Consider the following 6,211-nt stretch of genomic DNA (forward strand, 5'->3'; position numbering starts at 1 on the left):
TGTAGTTTCCACACTCAGTTGGGTCACCCTTCTTTGGGTGGTAGTACCCTTAGTACTAGCAGTCATGAGATCAGGAAACATTTTGCATTAGGAAAGTCCACTGCCAGAGACTTGGAGCAATGATGTCAATTTGAAGAGTAAGGTGTGCCTGATTCAAAGGTCTTTATAATCACTTACTAAGAATCTGAGAACTGGACAATGAATAAGGACAACAGAAGAACAATTGAAAGTTTTGATCTGTGGTGTTGGCGAAGAGTACTGAATATCTCATGGACTGCAAAAAGAACAAACCGATGTGTCTTAGAAAAAGCGCAGCCATTAGCTCCCTGGAAGCAAGAATGGCAAAACTTCATCTCATGTACTTTGGGCATGTTGTTAGGAGAGGCTATTCCTTAGAAAGGGACATTATGTTCGGAAAAATGGAGGCTCATTCAAAGAATGGAACACCCTCAATGAGATGGATTGACACAGCAGTGTCTGCAGCAGTGGCTCAAGTGTGTATGAAAGGGTGAGGACAGCACAGGATAGGAGAGGATTCGAATCAGTGCATAGGAGTCCTATGAGTTGTAGTGAACTTGGGGGTGCTTTCAACAATAATGAATTGTAGTCAGCTCAAGGGCAACAACAACATGCATCAAAAGACTTCACAGGAAGAGTAAAAGGAAAACCTACAGATTGCAAAGATATTTGGCAACAATATATCTGACAATGGACTCAACTCTAAAATTTATAGAAAACTAAAACCTCAGGAAAAAAAAAGACTAACAACACAAATGCAAAATGGGTAAAAGGTAAAAGATAAAAATAGCTACTTCACCAACGAGTAATTCAGATGGCCAACAAACATATGGAGAAATACTCAAATTATTTAGCTATTGGAGAGATGCAAATGAAAATAACAGTTAGATAGTGTCTTACCTCGGCAAAAATAGCAGTGTTCAATTAAGGCATTAAACAACAAATGTTGGCAAAGGTGTGGAGAAATTGGAACTCTTATATAGATGATGAGAATGTAAAGTTGTATAATCACTATGGAAAATAGTTTGGTGCTTCCTTGGAAAGCGAGAAGTAGAAATACTATTTGATCAAACAATCTCACTACTAGGTAGGTATCCCAAAGAAATATGAGCTGCAAAACAAACTGACATATTAACACTCCTGTTTATTGCAGCACTATTTATAATAACAAAGGTATGGCAACAATCAGTGTTGCACCCATCAATGGATGAAGGGCTAAAGAAAACTGGTACATTCACACAATGGAATATTATTCATCACTAAGGAGGGATCAAAAATTTGTGAAACAAGGTAGAATTATTTGTCCTTGATCCTGAAAGCCCCAATCACAGTTCAGCATGACCTACACTTGTCTTCCAGTAGAATTTATAGAGCTATCAGTTTATAATTGGTCTGAAGGGCTGAGTTCAGTTAGGGAAAAAGATTTTTCTTCAGTTCTTATGTTTTGAACAGTTGAGCCTTTTATAGCTGGGTTGGTGAAAGGTGTTTATGCTATTGGTGTCATGAAACATTTTATAGGGAGGGATAATTGAGTTTTTACTTTTACTAGAAAAGAATGCTATCAGGCTGGCTTTAGGGACCAAAACAAGGAAGAGCTCAATTAAGGACCAGAATTCAAGGAGGACCAGTAATTATCCAAACAGTATAGAGACAGATGCAGGAAAACAAGATCAGAGGAAGCAAAAACTAATTTCCAGTCTTCTTTAAAATTATGACTGCAACAATGTAACAGTCAAGGATAATATAAATCCATTCATTTATTTCAAAATTTGCAAAACAAATCCCTTCTTACACATAGTATTTGTACAACATGAAATTATTATTCAATAAGTTGACATTTTAAACCTATTACTGCCTAAACCCATCTATTACTGAGCTATTCAGAGCACTAAGTTAACATTTACCAGAACATTCATCCTCACATCATGGGGAGATCAAGCTGAAATCCTTTATTTCATATTCAGATCTTGCCGGGTCAGGATTGAAATCGGCTACCTTTCTGATACTTTACGGAAAAGCCACTGTGAAATCCACAAAAGAATTATTATCAAGTTACTGCAGTTATTCAGCTAGATGTTGACTTTGATATGTCAAATCTCTGATCTTTAATAGAAAATTGATGGTCGTGCCCTGAGGGTCAGTCATATGCATGACCAGGAGAGGCCAAGGTTTGCATTACATTACAGCCAGCTTCCTGGTCTCATTCCCTGGCAGCCAAAGTCAAACAAAGCAAATGAATCCCTTGCTAGTTGGGTCTCTTCATTGCTTTGTGTTGGCATATGGATTTAATTCTGTAATGGGGACTGCTGAGCACAATCTGCCTTATTGATTTTCTGGAGAGAGTTTTTTTTTCTTAGAGTACCCGGAAGTGTAATAAAAGAAATGCAACTGGTGCAATTTTTCTTTTTCTCTGTCTTGGATGGTGATGCTAGCAGCAGATTGATTCTGCCACTTGAAATCATATAAAGATATTAAATTATATCATCAATCAATTTGGTTTTACAGGATTGGCTTTCTCTGTGTTAGTCAGCTAGAGAAAAGGAAGCAGTAAGCCCTTTATGTCTCAATCACGGGGTGAGTTACATAGCCCTTATGCTCTCTAGGTTTGAGTGGTGCCAAAGTGGACTCTTTCCGTAATGTTAATTGCTGCCATGCTCCCGTTTCCGGTGCAGAAGACAGAAAGGTTGGGAAAGGAACTGGAGGGGAACAGCATGATTTTAGGTTAGCAGTTTTCTCAGAGTGGCAGCACTGGAGGGAGTAGCTGAAGCAAACTCAGTAAGGAACATTAGTTATCATAGATTCTAGGGCTAGGATGGGCCATCACACTGACCCAGAGGAGTGGAGTCCTTGTTCAGAGTCTCAGTGTGAGTACTATAGTCCAGTTTGGTGAACTGTTAAGCAAAATATTAAAAGGGAAATAAAAATGGTAGTAAGTTTTATTTTCTTGATTTTTTTGCCATTCTATACCTCAGTTTGTTCATCTGGAAACTATCCTTTTGTCTTAGATACTTAGTGTTGCTATAACAGAAATACTGGATGGTGTTAAGAAACAGAAATGTGTTTTCTCACATACAGAGGCTGGAAGTCTGAGTTTAGGGTGGTTCTCCTAGATCTATTTCAACTTCTAGATGGTACCAGAAATACCTGTAGATACATCTATGTCCATCATGTCTTCCTTATCTTTTGGTATCTGTGTGCCTAGTTTGCCTTTTTAAAAAATTATTATTGTAATTGAGAAGTGATGAGATTTTAGGACCCATGTGACTCATTAACTTAATAAAGAAAACGTTATTCCCAAGCGGGATCCTATCTATAGGTATGTTGTTGTTGTTCAATGTTGTTGGGTATGACTCATAGAGACGCTACAAACAGCAGATATAAACCATATACTTTCCTGTGCCATTCTCACTATCTCTGAGACACATAAACCCGTTGCTGCACTCCCTGTGACAGTCCGTCTCACTGAGGGTCTTCTTCTCTTTGCCTAAAACTCCACTTTTATTATCAATAATATTGTTGGACAATTTTTACATCCTGTTGTATCACCTTTCTTGGGAATGGGAACAAATAGGGATCTCTTCTGGTTAGAATTTCAAAATATATTTTGGCGGGAAATAATTCAATCTGTACTATCTTCATTAAAGGGTTGTTGAAAGGATTATATGAGAAGACTCAGTATTTAATAGATATGGAACAGGTGGTGGTGGTTGATATTTAGTAGCTTTTCTGGGGAGAGGGGCTTGCTGAGTAGAAGCTCTTGACCTATCATGAGATGGAGTTGTCTGGATCTCATCTCTGTTTTGTCTTCTCCAAGCAGTGGCCTGAACATTGCTCTGACATGGAGTTTGTGAGGGAATTACTCTCAGTGTTGCCATGCTGATTGGACTGGTGTATGCCCAAGTTAAGACAGGTAGGACTCGTTTGATCAAGACCACTCTTCATTTCATTTCATATATTTAAGATGAGAGGGTTTTGCCTCTAACTTGGTATTTTTCATTTTTCTTTCTTCTTTTTAGGCAACAGTTATTGCTGTTACTAGGTGCTGTCAAATTAAGTATGACCCACAGCAACCCCATGAACCACTGACCTGAACCCTGTCCTATGCAGCACCGTCCTCACATTTCCTGACATGCTAGTGCCCACTGTAGCAGTCACTGTGTCAATCCACCTGGTTGAGGGTCTTCCTCTCCTTTACCCACCCTATCATGTCCTTCTTCAAGGAATAGCCCCTCCCAGTAATGTGTCCATAGTACATGAGGTGAAACTTTTCAATTCTTGCTTGCAAAGAGCACTTTGGCTGCACTTTCTCCAGGACATATTTGTTTGTTCATTTGGCTGTCTATGCAATGTTCAGCGCTCTTCTACAATGCCATAGCTCAAAGGCCTCAATTCTTCTTTGTCATCTTTATTCCTTACCCAGCTCTCAGATGCATAACAAATGATCAGAAAGACCATGGGCTAAATCAAATACACCTTAGTCCTCAACCTGATATCATTGCTCCTCAATAATAAAAGCACATTGTTAGACCACAGGAGCCTAACAGGACAAAATATGTATTATCCTTGTAAGTATAAAGACAATTGTGGAAACGCCCCTTCAATAGAGTATGTGATTATAACCGTCTCACTTCTAAACAGTGTCAATAACTCTTTCTTTCTAAAATCTCATTTTATTGCTACCAATTTTTTTATTATTATTTTTTGTGTGTACCATCAACTCAGATCTGACTGGTTCAGGAGGAGATTGCCCCTCCTTCTCCAGATGAGCGTCTGGTGGATTTGAACCACATACCTCTGAGATTACAGTGCAGCTTCTTGCCACTAGGCCACAATAGATGTCAGAAGAAACTCTGAAGATGGCACTGGAGTGCAGAGAAGCCAAACCACAAGGAAGAATTCAAGATATTAAAGAGCTGAACATAAGATTTCAAAAGGCAGCGCTGGATGACAAAGTAAAATATTACAGTGAAATGTGCAAGAAGCTGGAGTCAGAAAACCAAAAGGGTCGAACTGGCTGAGCCTTTTTTAAGCTCAAGGAACTGAAGAACAAATTCAATCCTAGAGTTGCTATAAACAAGGATGCTTTAGGCAGAGTATTAAAGGATCCAGGAGGTATCAAAAGAAGATGGAAAGAATATACTGAGTCATTGTATTGAAAGGAATTGGCAGACACGGAAGAATTTAATGAAACAACATATGAGCAAGAGCCTATGGTGATGAAGGAAGTTCAAGCTGCTTTGAAGGAAATAGCAAAAAAAATAAGGTCCTAGGAATAGATGGTATACCAATTGACATATTTCAGCTAACAGATGCTTCCCTAGGTGTGTTCACCAAATTGTGTCAAGAAATCTGGAGAACAACCACTTGACCAACTGACTGGAAGAGATCTATATTTGTTCCCATTCCAAAGAAAGGTGACACAACGGAGTGTGAAAACTATAGAACAATATAGTTGATTTCACATGCAAGCAAGATGCTGCTGAAGATTATCCAAAAACGACTGGAACAACACATCAGCAGAAAACTGCCAGAAGTCCAGGCTGTGTTTAGAAATGGTCATGGTACTAGGGATATTGTAGCTAAGGTTAGATGGGTCTTGGCTGAAAGCAGAGAGTACCAGAGGAATGTCTATCTGTGCTTCATTGATTATGCAAAGGCGTTTGGCTGTGTGGACCATAACAAACTGTGGCTGACTTTGAGAAGAATGGGAATCCCAGAACACTTGATGCTAATGTGAAACTTATACTTGAACCAAGAGGCAGTTGTCAGAACAGAGCAAGGAAACACTGCATGGTTCAAAATTGGGAAGGGATGTGTCCTGTATCCATATCTTTTTACCCTGTATGCAGACCAGATTATCTGGGAGGCTGGGCTCTATGAGGAGAAATGCGGCATCAGGATTGGTGGAAGATCTATCAACAATCTGTGTTATGCAGATAACACAACCCTGCTTGCTGAAACTGAGGAGGACCTGAAGCACTTGCTGCTGAGGGTTAGGGACTGCAGCCTTCAAAATGGATTGAGGCTCGGTCAAGAAGACAAAGATTCTCATCACTGGGCCAGTTGGCAGCATCAGGATGGATGGTGAAGAGATTGAGATTGTTCATAGCTTCAGTTTGCTTGCCTCCACAATCAACACTCTTAGCAACAGCAGCCAGGAAATTAAAAAAACGTATTGCGATGGCAGAGTCTG

Source organism: Elephantulus edwardii, unplaced genomic scaffold (assembly GCF_000299155.1).
Source record: "Elephantulus edwardii isolate Elephantulus edwardi_28Jun2011 unplaced genomic scaffold, EleEdw1.0 scaffold00242, whole genome shotgun sequence".
NCBI classification, from domain to species: Eukaryota; Metazoa; Chordata; class Mammalia; order Macroscelidea; family Macroscelididae; genus Elephantulus; species Elephantulus edwardii.